General features: G+C 40.6%; 1 protein-coding gene across 2 annotated transcripts in view; it reads left to right on the top strand.

Moving 5' to 3' along the window:
• Positions 1-905: 905 nt before the first annotated feature.
• SGK3 (serum/glucocorticoid regulated kinase family member 3) overlaps positions 906-18604 on the top strand; it is a 58106-nt gene continuing 40407 nt past the window's right edge. The window contains exon 1 of one of the 2 annotated variants that reach the window (XM_060775420.2): positions 906-1075. The gene's annotated coding sequence lies outside the window, so the exon portion shown is untranslated. Of the gene's footprint in view, positions 1124-18604 lie in introns of both variants that reach the window. The other variant, XM_060775421.2, reaches the window with a different exon arrangement.

Genomic DNA, 18604 nt, shown 5'->3' with positions numbered 1-18604 from the left:
ACATCCCGAATAGATTACTGCAACGCGCTCTGCGTGGGGTTGCCTTTGAAGACTGTTCGGAAACTTCAATTAGTCCAACGGGCGGCGGCTAGATTACTCACCGGAGCGTCATACAGGGAGCATACCACCCCCCTGCTATGTCAGCTCCACTGGCTGCCGATCCAGTTCCGAGCACAATTCAAAGTGCTGGTTTTGACCTACAAAACCCTTTACGATTCCAGCCCAGCGTACCTGTCCGAATGTATCTCCTTCTACGTCCCACCTCGGAGTTTAAAATCTGCTGAGGGGGCCCTGCTCTCAGCCCCACCTTTATCACAAGCGAGACTGGTGGGGACGAGGGACAGGGCCTTCTCGGTGGTGGCCCCTCGCCTGTGGAATGTGCTCCCCAGGGAAATTAGGACATCAACCTCCCTCCTCTCCTTCAGGAAGAAGTTAAAAACCTGGATATGGGACCAGGCGTTCGGCTAAGCTGGCAGATGGACAAAGACAACCAATAATGACCAGAGTAGGAAAAGACAACGACAATGCTAAATGGTTTACGGACTTGGATTTGGTGAACACTGACCACAAGATGTTTTTATTACTGCTAGTTTATTGTCTGATTGTTTTAATTTGCCATAACTGTGATATTATGTGTTAAATTTGTGTATTGTATATTGCATTGTATTTTGTAGTTGTTAGGCATCGAATTGTGCCTTTTGTAAGCCGCCCTGAGTCCCCCCTAGGGGGTTGAGAAGGGCGGGGTAGAAGCACCCCAAATAAATAGATAATAAATAAATACTGGTAGCCAGATTTTGCTTTCCCCTGGCTTTTGCAAGGGAGGGGGCGAGGAAGGTGTTCAGCGTGCAGTGCTGTCCCTGGCCGCCAGGTGGCGATAGAGCCCGCCAGTCGGGCGTCACATGCACAGAGTGTTGCAACTTGTCCTGGAGTGACCCCGGCGGGGCTCTCGTGGTCTCCCTCCACTCCACGCGGAGCCTCTCTCTCAATGGCAGAAGCAGCTCCATGGCGGCTGCGGGTGGCTTTGCAGGAGGAGCAGCCCAAGTAGGAGCCGCCTCCGGACCCGGAGCGAGCCGAGGTGAAGCAGCCTCTCGGGCAGGGTTTGCACCAAGGGAGGGTCGGGAAGGTGGGTAGAGGAAGCCCACCCGAAAAGGTGGCTTGGAAAGCCTCCCCTCCCTTCTCCTTCCCCTTCCCCAAGCTTTGCTCTCTCGGGTTGCTTCTCTGACACGCCAGGGAAGGGGAAGGTCCTGCAAAAAAGGGAGCCGAGGAGTCGGGGAGAACGCTTTGGGGTCTGGAGAGGCTTAAACCGGAGTAAGAGAGGTTTAAACGCGATTTACACGCGGCCACGAACGGATCGGGCAATGGCTTTCAGGAGGCGAGGTGCAAAGCCACAAGGTCCTCCTGCTGAGTTGGAAATACTACTTTGGGTGCATCTACACTAGGGAATGAATACAGTTTGATACCGTTTTCACTGCCATTGAGCCCTGGGAGCTGTGGTGGTGGTGGGGGGGGACCTTGGGAAAAACTACAACCCTCGTGATTCCCTTGCTTTGATCCACGGCAGCCAAAGTGGGGCCAGACTGCATTCATTCCACAGTGTAGATGGACCCTCTTAAGAATGAAACAGGCGGGCAGATGTCATGAAAGGGCAGCAAGGGCGAATCTACACTGGACAATGAATACAATTTGGCACCGCTCGAACTGCCATGGCTCAACCTTTTAAACCCATGGGAGCTGTAGTTTTACAAGGTCTTGCGCCTTCTTTGCCAAAAAGCATTGAACCATGGCAGTCCAGGTGGTGTCAAACCACATTAATTTTTCAGTGCAGAGGTACCCCCCAACTTGCCCTTCACTTGGAGATTTCTTTGGTAGAGATGTGAAAAGTGCAGGTAGGTTTTTCTGTTGCATGTGGACGAATCACTTGGCTGGAGGAGAGTTCATTTGGAATAGTAATTTGGCTGGTTTTGAGGGATTGTGCTGATTGTTTTGGGGTTCATTTGGCATAGTAACTTGGCTGGGTTTGGGGAATTATGTCAATTGTTTTGAGGTTCATTTGGCATAGTAACTTGGCTGATTTTGGAGAATTGTGCCCACTGTTTTGGGGTTCATTTGGCATAGTACATTGCCTGGGTTTGGGAAACTGTGTTGAATGTTTTGGGGTTCATTTGGCATAATAACTTGGCTGAGTTTGGAAAATTGTGCTGATTGTTTTGGGGTTCATTTGGCATAATAACTTGGCTGAGTTTGGGGAATTGTGCCAATTGTTTTGGGGGTTGTTTGTGGCCAAATCATTTAGTTAGATTGCAGGTGGTTCGGTGCTATTTACTGCTCCAATTGAAAGAGCAAATTTTCATGGGCCACCCCTGTTTAGTACAGAATTTTCAGTGTCCCAAAAGGCAGTGGGTGCAGGGCGTTCTGCATGAACATGGCAACTTTTTTTAATTTTCTGCTTTATCTGGAGATTAGCCGTTCATCTGTATCCTTGCCCGGAAATCCATTTCAGCAGAGGGAAAATTATCCCAGCACATCATTACAGCCCCAGGGATCACTGGGACACAGCACCAGTATCTGATTTTGTCCTGGGGAAGATGACCTCTAGGCAAATGTTACCTACTTTTCTATAAATCCTGTACAATTATTTCACTAGTTAGTGTTTTTTTTCCTCATCTGTTTTACTTCTTACCTTATCTTCATTCGCTACATAGGAAGGACTTTTCCTGAGGAGATTCATTTTAAATCATTTCATTTCTGCTAATTATTCCCCCCCCCCGAATTAGTAACAAACTTGCACTGTTGTCCAGTAATTGACTTTTCACTGTCCCAGATAGCAGAATAACTAATACGCTAGATTTAAATATGTATTATTATTACTGTCTCTTACTTAATCATCAGTTTCTGTCTCTTAATTAATTATCAGCATTCTAATGCAAGTTTTATTCTTGAGATTAGTAATTTTCCTTTTGTTATACACATCTGTGTTGTGATTTTGTTACTGTAGTTCAATAAAGGCTGTTGTTGTCAAAATAGTGGACTTAATTCAGCTCCTCCTTTGAAGGCAAGCAATGTATTTTTCTGCATCATTTCATTAGAAGTTCCCAGTCACACTTGAATAGTTGGAGGAAGGAATGATGGTCAAGTGTGAAGTCAAATAAAAGTGATATAACCAATAACAAGTTTTGCAAAAGTGTTCTTAGATTTGAGAACACAGAAATGCTGGACCACTCTTAACAACTACCATGTCATACTACACAGAGAAGCCATTGAATCCACAAACGTGGACAATTTCAGCAGAAAGTAGGAAACCATGAAAATGAACAAAATCTGGCTACCAGTATTTAAAAAAACTCTAGAATCAGGATAGTAAATAAAGGGCAACACTAAAAAAGCAGGGGAATTCCAGACAAGAATCAATCAGGGCCAGCTAACACCTCCCAACAAAGGATTTTTCCAGGAAGCAACCAGCCAGGCTTTGAAGCTGCAAGGCCATTAAATGCTAATCAAGGTGTTCATTTGCAACATTCACACTTGCCTCAAGCAGATAAGAGGCCTTACTCCTTCCCTGGGCATTCCACAGATATATAAACCTCACTTGTCTAGTTCCAACAGACCTCACAACTTCTGAGGATGCCTGCCATAGATGTGGGCAAAACATCAGGAGATAATGCTTCTGGAACATGGCCAGACAGCTCAGAAAACTCACAGCAACTCTGTTCTTAGATTCCTTAAATAATTTTTGAGTCAGAATACCTATGAGTTTCAGAGTTTGGAAATAAGGAATTACTTGCAGTTAGTATTTATCAAAAATGACAATAATGTAACTTATTTTATGAGTATAGCTTAGCAAGCATAACGTTACTGTTTTTGTGGCGTCCACCGTAAGTAACGTTATAAAACCAAGGAATGTTTTAAGGTGTGCTATGGATGCCAGTTCCCCTGCTGTGCGCCAGAGGCTGTTCAGATGCATTTCAACTGAGTGCAATCCTGTATTTTCTTCCATTTCTAAATTTCTAACATTGCAGAGTGAGGCACTGGCAATTGTGCGTATTCAGAATTCTTGTTTATATTTGCATTTGTTTGTGTTTGCATTCCCTTGTTAACTTTTCCTGCAATTTATTTTGGATGCCAACATTATATTTTTAAATGCTCAACTGAGGTTTTAAGTTATTCCACTGCCAGAAATTTGGGGAGTTAGGTTATTGTATTGTCGAAGGCTTTCATGGCTGAAATCACTGGGTTGTTGTAGGGTTTTTTGGGCTATATGGGCATGTTCTAGAGGCGTTTTCTCCTGACGTTTTGCCTGCATCTATGGCAAGCATCCTCAGAAATTGCTTGCCGTAGATGCAGGCGAAACGTCAGGAAAAAATGCGAAACGTTAGGAGAAAATGCCACTAGAACATGGCCATATAGCCCAAAAAAACCTACAACAACCCAGTTAGGTTATTATTTAAGGGGACATGGCCTCATTTTGTTATCCTTCCTATAGTGAAAGTATATTTGGTCATCTGGTGCCCCTTTTGTCCCTTCAACTGACAAAGTAGTTCTGATGCAAAAACATCCTTGTGGCCCCAGAGTTGCACATTTCCTTCCCTTGCTCTACTGTATGTATATTGTAGTTTTGAAGATAGCACTTAGGAACTCAAATGCGACAGTCGTATGTTTTAATACAATGCTGCTCAGAGCAGTGGACTTTGGACTGGTGCCAGTCTGTGGACCGTCAGCAGAAAGAAAGAAATAGTTCTGGCCAATAGACACAAATGTAGTATTGGTCGTGGGTGCATTAGGGAAAGAATGCTGTTCTCCTGCTTCAAATTGTTTCAGATTCACTGTTATGAAATGTAAAACCTCGCTTCTGTCTCCAGCTCTGAATGAAGGCTACTTGTTAAATAGAGAACGGAGAGAAAGAGAAAACAAGCAAGGGATAATTTTAGATGATATACTATACTCTCAATGACACCAGATCTTGTCTGCTTTTGGAAACTAAGTAGTCAGACTTAGTTAGTACTTGGGTAGGAGATCACCAATGTCTACAAGTGCCAAGGAAGTGATTAGCAAACCACCTCTGAGTATTCCTTGACTATGAAAACCCTATTGAAATTCATGGGGTCACCCTAAATTGATAGGCGCCTTGTAGACGCATAATTGGCTGTTGTTTTCTAAGCTAGTTGCCACATTTAGTAGTGTTGCAGAGTGTTTGTATGGCATGTAGCCTTCAAAATATGAAAATATCATATTGTTGTGGTATTTCAGATGTTTTCCAAAGGACCTTGAACTTTAATGTGTTTGGTATTGCAGCTCTCTGTTTTTCTTTCAGAGAGTAGGAAAACACTGTTGTGTGCATAATTCTAGGCAGCTGTAAACAATATTTGTGTGTATTTGTCATCTCTTTTCATATCCCAAAATACAAGCAGCCAGTTGAAGATCACATGGTTTTAGGTTCAATTAACTCAGCAAAGGATTGGGCTACATAGTAATGATGACATTAACACCACTAGAATATTGTTTGCCTTTAGTGAATTATTTCTAGCCAGTTCTTGGAGGGTGAGGTAATCTTTTCACCTCTAATGGAGTCAGAATAACATTTACCTCCTGATAAAGTCTTCCAAGGAACAACATGTAGCAGAGTTCACAGTTTCCTGGGAAGGGTTTGAATGCACCTTTTAACTGGGAAGATAGTTTTAAAGGAAAGATTAAAGTGTGACCAGTTCTAAGTACTATTGGAGTTTCACAGTGCCCTGTTAGTTATTGAACTAAGGAATATTATCAAAAGGAATATTATCAAAATTTGAATGCGTAAAGTCAGAACTCAAATATTGCTGTCTCTCTCTGCATAAGGAAGAGCTTTCAATGGAGTTAGATTTAGGCATAATTCCAGGTATTATCTTCAATTCAGGAAGATCCACTGAATCAGTCGAGTATACATTGGTGTTAATAGGTTTTAATTGGATAGAGTGCCCTCATGGAAATGGTTGCGAGATATAATAATAATAATAATAATAATAATAATAATAATTAGAATAGTTTAATATATAGATCGAACTGCAAAGACTCTGGCACAAGCCAGTCAAGGTGGTCCCAGTGGTGATCGGCACACTGGGTGCAGTGCTTAAATACCTTGGCCTGTACTTAAACACAATCGGCGCTGACAAGATTACCATCTGCCAGCTGCAGAAAGCCACTTTACTGGGATCTGCAAGCATTATTCGCCGATACATAACACAGTCCTAGACACTTGAGAAGTGTCCAATGTGTGATCCAGTACAACAGCCAGCAGAGTGATCTTGTCTGCTGTGGACTCATCTTGTTGTGTTTCAAATACTAATAATAATAACTACTTTATTTTTGTATCCTGCTACCATCTCCCCGGGGGCACTCGGGGCAGCTTACATGGGGACCAAGCACAGTCAGAAAAAGTTAAAATATAACACAGTAAAAATACATACAATAACATCATAAAAACATAATTAAAACATAATTCATCATACAGCAACCAGTAGCTGAACATAATAGACGTTTCTGAGCTAAGGGGCAAGGGAAGGCTTGTGCAATACAACTGCCAGGACAAGGGCTGATGGCAAAGTGCGAGAAGTAGCTAATAAGTTAAGGCTGAAAGGCCAAGTCAGATTAGTACAGTACAACTCCAGGGCAGGGGCAATAGTAAAGTGCAAGAGTCAAGAATGAAGTCATGGCTGGAAGGGCCAATTCATTTAGTGAACCAATTAATCAATGACACATTAGAACAACCATGTTTTTATTTATTTATTTATTTATTTATTTATTTATTTGGAGCATTTTTATCCCGCCTCCGAAGAAGGACTCAGGACAGCTACCAACAGGCACCATTCGGTGCCGAACAATAAAAACAAAGCATAAAATACACTTTGTTGCTGGCACTGAAGTGATGGTCCTCAGTCATCAACTCCGCTGGACTGGCCACGTTGTCCAAATGCCCAGTCACAGTCTTCCAAAGCAATTGCTCTACTCCGAACTCAAGAACGGAAAACAGAATGTTGGTGGACAGGAAAAAAGACTTAAAGATGGGCTCAAAGCCAACCTTAAAAACTGTGGCATAGACACAGAGGACTGGGAAGCCCTGGCCCTTGAGCGCTCTAGCTGGAGGTCAGCTGTGACCAGCAGTGCTGTAGAATTTGAAGAGGCAAGAATGGAGGGCGAAAGAGAAAGGTGCCAAGAGAAAAGCGTATCAAGCCAACCCTGACCGGGACTGCCTTCCACATGGAAACTGAGGCCCTCACTGCGGGATAACATGCAGGTCAAGAATAGGGCTCCACAGTCACCTACATTCCCACTGCCAGGACACCGAACCTGGAGGACAAGCTTACTTGGATGTAAGTAATAAGTAAGCAAGCATTGTCAAAGGGTGCATTCTGGATAATGAGTTCAAATGTAAAATCTATGAAGGAAGGTTGGAGGAATGTATGGTCTGGTGCCCCTTTTTCATCATCAAATCAGAAAAAACTCACTTCTGAGGACTGGAAACATTTCTAAATGTCTTAATTTGAGAGCTACGCACAGAAAACCTTATTGCCATCTTTGGTTTCGATTTTATGGCAGGTGTGTTTCCAGGAATTGTGGTGTAAGGAATTCAGTAGGCAGAGCTGCTGGATAATAATAACTGACTATCCTGTAGAATAACTTATGCAACTGTGCTGCACGCTACACAGAGTTGCAACTTGTTTCGAACCACTTATGTTTGTTTAAACCCTCTCCAGAAGCTTAAAGGAGATTATACCTTCTTCTTGGTATGCTGCATGACACAATGTGGAATCGTTCTTTGCCAACTAAATGTGCATGCAAAACAGTTGAAACGCCTACAGTTGCATGAGAGTGCTTTATGAGTTATGATGAGCTTGAGTTTATAAAAGAGAGTGAAAATAAACAGAGCTTTACAACTGTATGTAGTGGTGTAGTAGTTGTAATTGTAAAAAAACTTCCTGCTTCTGAAAATTATAAAAAAACTTCCTGCTTCTGAAATCTCCTTTTGCTATGTTTTAGTTAGTTTTAAATTGTTGATATGAGGGATGAAACTCTATTCATTTTTTAAAAAAATATGATGCTAAATACATTTTTAATGGGATTTATAAGCTCTTCACAATGTGAACAGAATTTAAAATAACCTTGGCTGGTTGGAGAGCTGAGGCAAAACTAACAAAATGAATTAATGTTGGATGTGGTGACACCTTTTTTGAAAGCAGTATAAGTGAAAAGTAAAGGGTTTTAGTAGATCATAAAATAAACATGAATCAACAGTGTAATAAAGCAGCCAAAAAGCCAGTCCAATGCTAGGCTCCATCAGCAGCAATATAGTGTCCAGATCAAGGGAAGGAGTTGTCTTACTCTGTTCTGCTTTGTTCAGATCTCATCTGGAATACTATGTACAATTCTGGGCAGCACTGCTCAAGAAAGATAACAAGCAGAAATGTGTCCAAGGAAAAAATGAGCAAGATAATCATAGATCATGAAACCAAGTAGAAGATGGATTCGGCTTGTTTGCTATCGCTCAAGAGTCTAGAACACAAACCAATGGATTCAAATTACAAGAAAAGAAATTCCATCTAAACACGAGGAAGAACATTTTCCCTGTAAGAGCTGTTCAACAGTGGAACAGATTTCCTTAGAGGAGTTGTTCTCAACCTGTGGGTCCCCAGGTGTTTTGGCCTATAACTCCCAGAAATCCTAGCCAGTTTACCAGCTATTAGGATTTCTGGGAGTTGAAGGCCAAAACATCTGGGGACCCACAGGATGAGAACCACTGACATAGAGGATGATGGACTTGCCATCTCTGAAGTTCTTTCTAGAAATTGGATGGGCATCTTTTGGGAGTGGCTGTAATTTTATATTTCTGAACAGCAAGGAGGTGGGAATAAATGACTTTTATGATCCCTTCCAATTTTAATATTTGATATAGTCATGTTTGGAATAGAATTTCCAATTTTAGAAAGGGGATTTGGTGAATTAAGATATAGCTGTGCATGCAGCAGATTATTCCTTAATGATACATCTGAGGCAAGAATTTGATTTATCTAAAATATTATTTCTGATCACGCGTTACATTAGTTATTTCTCTGATCTCATTTCCTCTGAATCTTCATACCAAGAGGAATTCTCTCTGCAAGGATGCATTTACGTACACTAGAATTAATGCAAAATTGTTAATATTTTAACTACCACGACTCATGGGAATTGTAGTTTTACAAGATCTCTAGCCTGCTTTGACAAAGAGGACTATGCCCTACCAAAACTGTGAATCCCAGGATTCCATAGCACTGAGTCATGACAATTAGAGTATCATCAAATTGCATTAATTCTACAGTGTAAGGGCCCCTTGGTGGCACAGTGAGTTAAACCGCTGAGCTGCTGAACTTGCTGCCCAAAAGGTTGGCAGGTTTGAATCCGGGAAGCTGGGTGAGCTTCCGCTATTATGCCCAGCTTCTGCCAACCTAGCAGTTCAAAAACATGCAAATGTGAGTAGCTCAATAGGTACTGCTTTGGAGGGAAGGTAATAGTGCTCCATGCAGTCATGCTGGCCATATGATTTTGGAGGTGTCTATGGACAACACTGGCTCTTTGACTTGGAATTGGAGATGAGCACCACACCCCAGAGTCGGACATGACTAGACTTAATGTCAAGGGGAAAACCTTTACCTATCTTCAGTGCATCCTTAGAAAGTTCTTGGCAATCTCATGCTACTTGTAATGTATAGTTTAGTCAGTCAATATGGTTTGCTCAGGTATGTAGACTTTAAGAATGTCTAAGATTCATATAAACATTAACGTGTGATGAGGCTTAACTAAACAGTATCAAAGCTGTATAGGAAAAAGGAATGACATGTTGGTCTTTCTTTTTTCCATTTGCCAAATTGACATGAAAGCTTTGAAATCTTCAATTAAGCATTATATCCTTGAGAGGGAGAGGAAAGAACCGCCTTTTTTTTTTTTTGTAAAGTTTGGTATGTTGCATGGTAGATGAATAGGATTCTTGATACAACCGCATGCCGATGTGTCTGAAAACAAAGACTTTCTTCAGAGCAAGGTTTAGTCTGGCATGGTGATGAATCCCAGAATTATTTTACATTTGGGTGAAAACAGTGCTGCATTTGTATTCCTAGAGTGCTAAAAAGCTGCACATCCCCAAGTCATATTCTACTAAGCATTTTTTCTTAATCTTGTTTGTAAATCTACTGTTGTCTTTGAAAATCAGAGTTAGCCAATATAAATCTGTGCTATACAAACTTGTTTGAACCCACAGTAAAAGCTGTCAGTTTAATGCAATGCTATGACATTTATCAGCTACTATGACATTTATATGCCTGTTGAAACAAGCTTTGGAGCAAGTGTTTAAAATGTGCCATTTCTCTGCATTGGCAAGGGCTATTGGCAAAACAGGGGAATGAGGGTATGTAACCATTTCCATAGGTTAAAGCCATCTTGATGGTTGCGCCATGGAGTGCATGTTAAAATGTTTTTGTTCACATTGTAAAGCAGAAATAGAACAAGAGGTCTGCTCTTTCAAGCAAGTGGGATGGGGAAGCGGATCCAAAACCAGCCCTCTCACCTGTTAGATCAGTGTTTCTCAACCTGGGGGTCATGACTCCTGGGAGGGGTTGCGAGGGGGTTGTCATAGGGGTCACCAAAGTCCATCAGAAAACACAGTATTTTCTGTTGGTCATGGAGGTTCTGTGTGAGAAGTTTGGCACAATTCTATCGTTGGTGAGGTTCAAAATGCTCTTTGATTGTAAGTGAATCCCAGGAACTACAATTCCCAAGCGACAAAATCAATCTCTCCCCTCCCCCAACCCCACCAGTATTCAAATTTGGGATATTGGGTATTTGTGCCAAATTTGGTCCAGTGAATGAAAATACATCCTGTATATCGGATATTTACATTATGATTCATAACAGCAGCAAAATTGCACTTGTGAAGTAGCAACAAAAATAATTTTATGGTTGGGGGTCACCAAAACATGAGGAACTGTATTAAGGGGTCGCGGCATTAGGAAGGTTGAGAACCACTTTATTAGATGCTTCTATGCACCATTGTCTCCCTGTAATCAATCCACAAACCATCTCTGACATTAGTAAGGAGGAAATTGTTTAAAGTTTTGAAGTTCAGTGAAGTGGAGAAAGGTGACATGATTCATATATGCCCTATAACTTATTTGGTATAAACAGTAGATGTGTATGAGAAAAATGTATGTTTAATATAAGCACAACCACTCTTTAGATCTAAGTTGACACCTAAGTACAAATAACTGACAACTAAGGAGACCTCAGTTGCATCTCTCATAGGATCTCATCAGACAGGTGGGGGGAAAGCGGAGGGAACCATCTTACACCATTCCCTCCCATTGTCTCCTGTCTTCTGGGGTGGCCAACTAAACCATGTGCTTCTTTCTCTCACTTTCTCCTGCATTCTGCTGCTTAGAGTCAGATAACAACCAACTCCTGAAAATGATCTTCAGGCTTCATTTCTATGTGCTTCGGAAACGGAGCGCTACAGAGTTCCACCAGAAGTGCCGTTACATCATCTGATAGCTTTCATGCAACTCCCGTGGGACTGTTCCTTAAGTGTATTGAAAAAAGGGTCCAAATATAAGATCAATTTCATATTCCAGGAATACCACGGTCTCCACATAAGAGAGATGAGCTATGGGCCCTTTAATCCCTTGTCCTTGTTTGGACAGCGACACAAATCCTTTTCCGTCACATATCTTCTCAACCTAGGAGGCCAGCAAAGGACTTTCTTCATCCCTTACTGTGAATGTGATGTCCACCAATGTGTTGCCATAGTTGTCATGGACAAGCACTTACCAGGTCCCTCATGGAAGCCAAAGTAGGGAAGAAAAATATTTTTATAGAGGAAGAAGAGATTTCTCATTTTGTATTGAAGCATATCAGAAATGGGTTTTTGAAAATGTATATTCTTGGAAGGTCAATCTGTTGTCCAGATCAGTGTTCCATGGGTAGAAATATATTTTCCCACCCACACTAGTCACTCTTTAATATGTAAAGTATATATATAATAGTACTAGCTGTACCCAGCCTCACGTTGCTGTGGCCCAGTCTGGTTAAATGGAAAAGAAAAAAGAGAAAGAGCTGGTTTCTAATATATGTATTTTCATTCATAAGATCAGCTCCCTCCCTTCTGACATTCTGCAAAAAGTTTAAGACCTCGCTCTTCGAGCAAGCTTTTACTACTGGAGCATAATTAGACGAAAATGAAAATATGGAACAATCGACGATGCAATTGGACAATGATTTTCGTAGGGAGACGCCGAAGATTTTGTTTTTACAGGTTGTACTGTTTTTTATATCATATTTTAAATGTTTTAATTGTTTTATAACTGTTTTAACTTTGCTATGACATCGAATTGCTGCTGACTGTCATCCAACTTGAGTCGCCTCTGGCTGAGAAAGGCGGTATACAAATGCGGCAAATAAATAAATAAATAATCCTTGTGGGTATACAATATTTTTGTTGTTCCATTGTCTGTGAAATAATAATGATGCCATAAATAATAATAATGCTGACCTATATAATATATAATAATAATAATAATGGTGTATATAATAATGATAATAATAGCAATGATACTGGTCTATATAATAATGATCAGTGTGTTTTGGGGAAACCCTTTCCTTTCCTTCCCTCCTATCTATCTCTCTTTTCCTACCATTCAATCCTTTTTTCTTTCTAAGCCTCCAGTCTTCCTGGAGGTGTGGGCGTGAGGTGGTGCCAGGCAAGTCTGGACAGGGCCACGAGAGCCCAGGGCATGGACAGGGCTTAGCTCCTTGTCTGCCAGGCTCAGTGGGGGGGCAACAAGGCAGTAGATCCCAAATGGCGGCTCCGGCCCTGACAGAGTTGTTTTGTGATGTGTTGCTTGGACATCCAGCAGATGGTGCTGTTTTTGATGCCAAACATGTTTTTACCTTTCACAGGTGTGACATCTATATATAGTAGTAGGCATGTGAATACATAAAAACATTCACCTGTTCGAATGCTCCGATGTGTCCAAGTTTCAAAACAATCTATGAAATATTTTGAGAGATTTGAGGTCATTCACAAATGGACATTTACATTTTTATTTATATAGATGTAACTTTGTACATGAGAGCCAGCTGCAAGGCGCCAAACTTTATTATCTCAGCCTGACTGCTCAATAAGTCTGCATTACAGTTAGCCTAGTTTAGCCATATGGACTTCATAGTTATGTAACATACAATGTATTTACATTGCAAAACTGTTATAACACATAGGGATATTTGTTTTCTCAACTTAAAATTGTTTATATCTTGTTCACCTCCCCATGGGTATCATAACTGGATACATAAAATGCCATATAAATAAACAAATTAATATGTTTTTGTGAATTTGAAGGGTTTTTTTTAACTTTTAGTGAAAGCATTGGAAAATCTTTCCTCTATTATGATTAAAACCTGGCACAGTTGACACAGAAAATAGCTTCAGGGTCCACTTAGACACTGCCAGTCAGCTATGTTTAATTTGAATTGACAAAATACTTTGAAGGGAAAAATATCTTGTGAATCGGCATCTAGGACTCAGATGGGTACATCTTTCTGTGCTACTTTATTATGGTCTACCTGTTCTGTTTCAAAATATTTTTTGTAAGGCAGGTTCATAAATGTTATAAATTGTAACACTGAAAAGTAAACAAGATTGTGCAGCCACATATATTAAATCAAAACAGTATTTCAATGGAATGTTGTTTTGTAATGTTTTAGTTTTTATGTCTTTGTTTTTGTCGTTGTAAATATTTTTTTAAACTTCCAGTAACCTTGGTAGTTTATTGACAACAAGAATGGCACAGAGATATTTATAATACATAAAATTAAATAAATACTATGTCTGCCCCAATCAAAAAAAGATGAGTTTTCTGTCTGAATGCATTATAATAGAATTACTATTATCCTCTTTCTATATGAACGCAAGAGATAAACAAACAAATAAATATGAACAGCTGTGTGGTTGCATCTAGTTGGATCCTAACTAAATGTTAATGAATATTGTAAGGATGTGTTGTCAAAGGTATTCATGGCTGGAATCACCGGGTTTCTGTGAGTTTTTCTCTCCTGACGTTTCGCCCACATCTATGGCAGGCATCCCCAGAGGTTGTGAAGTCTGTTGGAAACAAGGCAAGTGGGATTTATACATCTGTGGAATGTCCAGGGTGGGAGAAAGAACTTGTGTCTGTTTGAGGCAAGTATGAATGTTGCAATTGACCGCCTTGATTAGCATTGAATGGGCTTGCAGTTTCAAAGTCTGGTTGCTTTCTGCCTGGGGGAATCCTTTGTTGGGAAGTATTAGTTGGCCCTGATTGATTCTTTTCTGGAATTCCTGTTTTTTGGGTGTTGCATTTTATTTACTGTCCTGATTTTAAAGTTTAGATTTTGATCATTTTCATGGTTTCCTCCTTTCTCTTGAAATTGTCCACATGCTTGTGGATTTCAATGGCTTCTCTGTGTAGTCTGACATGGTGGTTGTTAGAGTGGCCCAGCATTTCTGTGTTCTCAAATAATATGCTGTGCCCAGGTTGGTACATCAAGTGCTCTGCTATGGCTGATTTCTCTTGTTGGATTAGTCTACAGTGCCTTTCATGTTCCTTGATTCGTGTTTGCTGCATTTGATGGTCCCTATGTAGACTTGTCCACAGCTGCATGGTATACGGTAGACTCCTGCAGAGGTGAGAGGATCCCTCGGCCTTTGCTGAACATAGCATTTGTTGGATTTTCTTGGTGTAGATAGTTTGTAGGTTGTGATTCTTTATCAGCTTCCCTATGTGGTCAGTGGTTCACTTGATGTATGGTAAGAACACTTTTCCTCTGGGTGGATATTTGTCTTTACTCTCATGGCTTGTTCTTGGTCTTGCAGCTCTTCTGATGTCTGAGGTGGAGTATCCATTGGCCTACAGAGTCTTAAAGGGACAACTTCTTTCCTCCGTAATTTGTATTTGTTTTCTGAATCTTAAAAAAGTAGAAAATGGATAAAAGGCATAACTTTAGGTACCAGTACAGTGGAGATGAATTTTAGCATCATTTTTAATACCAATGATATTTAATCCTGTTTTCATGTTTCTATATTTCTAGATTTAAAACTGTATTGAAATGCTTTTAATGTAAGTTGCTTTGAGTCTACCTGTGGCAAGAAAAAGCAGAGTATAAGTAAACATAATGCGTAGTAATAATAATAATAATAATAATAATAATAATAATAATATCAAGTCCTCTGAGCTGCAGCACACCACACTACCCTATACCTTGTTGTCTTTAAGCTTTCAGTGTCCTGTTGTTTTCTGTCAGTATACCTCAGTTTTCACTTGTTTTCATGTAATTATACATATTGGAAGCTTCAAATAGTTCAATGGGAGGCAGCCAGGTTAATAACTGGAGTGGCATACAGGTAGCACACAACTCCCATGTAGCTTCAGCTCCACTGGTTGCCCTTTTTGCTACTGAGCACAATTCAAAGTGCTAGCATTGGTCTATAAAGCCCTACACGGTCCTGGTCCAATCTACCTGTCCGAACGCATCTTCTAGGGAGGCCCTGCTCTCAGTCCTGCCACCATCACTGGTGTGACTGGTGGGGATGAGAGAGAGGGCCTTCTCAGTGGTGGCCCCTCAGCTATGGAACTCCCTCCCTGGTGAGATTAGATCAGCCCCCTCCCTCCTGTCCTTTAGAAAGATGGTAAAAACTTGGCTGTGGGACCATACCTTTAGGACAGTGCAATAAGGCAGCAATAGGAAACTTTATCCTGCTGACTGGATTCGATATGGATGATTTGAAATGGTTTTAAACAGTTGATTTTAATGCAAGATAACTGATTTTAGTGTTTATGTATGTTTATAGTTTGTTCTTGCACCGGCATTGAATGTTTGCCGTATACATGTTGTTCTCTATCCTGAGTCCCCTTTGGGGTGAAAAGGGCGGAATATAAATGTTTTAGATAAATAAATATTTATACACAAGTAGAACTATATATTTTAGTTGTGTAGCTATATATTGTATTGTCGAAGGCTTTCATGGCCGGAATCACTGGGTTGTTGTAGGTTTTTTTGGGCTGTATGGCCATAGTCTAGAGGCATTCCCTCCTGATGTTTCGCCTGCATCTATGGCAAGCATCCTCAGAGGTAGTGAGGTCTGTTGGAGCTAGGAAAAAGGGAGGGGGGTTATATATCTGTGGAATTACCAGGGTGAGACAAAGGACTCTTGTCTGCTGTAAAACTAACAAATAAAAACTTCTTGAAGAAATTTTTCTGACTCCAAGTAAACTTGAGTGAGCAACACGGAGAGCAATGTTTTGTTTTTGAGCATCACAACATCAGTAGAATGCAAAATTTCCTACTTCGTTGTCAACATTTCATTTTGGTTTTATTTTTCCAAGTCAGGTCTGGACAGGTCTAGATCTGAATCATAACTGCTACTGCAGGAGCAAGGTTTTTTCATTATGAAAGCAGATTATAAGGTAGATAGTTACATGGCAGATCGTAGTCCTTTAATTTATTCTCTGTCTATACTAGGAGTGTTTTTCCCCCAAGCATAAAAACAGAAGTAGATGTGTGGTCTTCTATTCTTAGCAGTTTGGGACAAAATCTTTCTCATACAGAGAAGAAAGAAAGAGCAGTTCTTCTGTGCAGTAAATTCTCCCTCCTTCCCTTCTTTTATGAGGAGGATCCAACAAAGTCTATAGACCTTTTACTTTCTCATGCTTTTATGACTAAAGTCAATTTAATGTCCAAAGTGTGGACTTAGAGCAGCCTTTGGAATTCACTGTTGGCCATTGTGCAATTTTCTCTAACTGATGCAACTGTTTCAGAAGTGGCTGCTTAGTTTGTGATGCTGCAGCTGCAGATGTCATTCTGTAAACAAACCAGCCATTACACTTGAAGTGAGAAAAGAGGCAACTTAAGAGCCCTTGAAAATAAAGAAACACATATTCTTACTTTGCATCTCACTTCAGCAAGTTAGGGCATAACCGAGCTCTCTTGAAGAGGTAAAAGGAACACATACTTAACATGTTCTTTACTGTTGAGTAGATTTACACTATGTATAAGCTGTGTCCTCATATAATCTTTGCTTGTGAGGAGCATTTCACAGTCTAGAGAGGACTGCAAGACTATTGTAGTCTACATACCTGGTTTTGTTTATTTTACAACTTTTCCAAAAACCGCAGTTCTCATTTCTGGCAAGCCCTTTTTAAAGCCACTGGGAAAGCTTTGACATTCGGCTTAGGATATAGGTGAGGAATAGGGGTGATAGTTGAAAGTGAAGACTGTATGTTCCTATTTTTGGTCCCTTTATATGCAGGTTAACAATTTCAATAAAGCAGGGAGCATTTTCCCGCTCAATACTCACTACACCAATCTCAAAAACTGCTGAGTAGTATAGATGGGTGCTTGGCTCAAGTACTAGAAGCCCACCTAACAGTTTTTTAAATTGCTGATTGTATAGTGATACCCTGACTTAAGAGTTTAATTTGTGCTGTGACTGAGCTCTTAATAATAATAATAATAATTGAAGTATGGATCGGCGATGTCGCAGTTCCAGGTGACAGCAGGATTGCAGAGAAACAATTGGAAAAGCTGACACATTATGAGGATTTCAAAATTGGACTGCAAAGACTCTGGCACAAACCAGTAAAGGTGGTCCCAGTGGTGATCGGTACACTGGGTGCAGTGCCTAAAGACCTTGGCCTGCACTTAAACACAATTGGCACTGACAAAATTACTATCTGCCAGCTGCAGAAGGCCACCTTACTGGGATCTGCATGCATTATTTGCCAATACATCACACAGTCCTAGACACTTGGGAAGTCTCCAACGTGTGATACAATTCAACATCCAACAGACTGTCTGCTGTGGACTCATCTTGTTGTGTTTCAAATAATAATAATAATAATTTATTTGACCAGTCATATGACTATTTCAAAATAGAACACGAGTTAAAAACAAGGCAAAAAAGTGAGGACAGCAGCTGACCTTCTATTTACAGTCAGAGTCTTATTTTCCTGCTTCTCTTAACTCAGAACACTCATATCTCAAAAGCACATTTTCACATTGGAATGCTAATAATCCATTTTGGCCCCCTGACCAGCCCCTCCCCCCCCCCTAAATTTTGTTATGTGTTTTACAATAAGAAAATGTACTTTATAAATAAGAAACAATGTATGAAAGCACATTCACATGGAACAATAAAAAAGAAAGATAAACTTTAAAATGGTAGAAACACAAAGTTGTGGCAGAATGGTAGAAGCACACAGTGCAGAGGCAGAAGTGTCATTTTCTTTATACTGTACTCATTCCAGCATCGCTCCCTCTCTTACTGTTTCTCTTGCCAAACATATGAGGAATAAAAACTGCACAAAAGTTCCTCGAAGTGGACAAGAGCAAAGCAGAGAGCAATCTCCTAAAGCGAACAAGAGCACAAGCATGAGACATGGTGGCACAGAGGCTGCTCCCGTACTCTTGCGCTAGTGCTCCCTCTCTCACTAGCACTCCGTCATGAGCTCTTAACTCAAAACACTGCTCTTATGTCAAAGCAAACCCAAGCCAAGCAACAGATCTTAACTCAAAAAAA

Source organism: Anolis sagrei, chromosome 4 (assembly GCF_037176765.1).
Source record: "Anolis sagrei isolate rAnoSag1 chromosome 4, rAnoSag1.mat, whole genome shotgun sequence".
Lineage (NCBI taxonomy): Eukaryota > Metazoa > Chordata > Lepidosauria > Squamata > Dactyloidae > Anolis > Anolis sagrei.
Note: the sequence above shows the minus strand (reverse complement) of the source record. Positions and strands in the feature narration are given on the sequence as shown.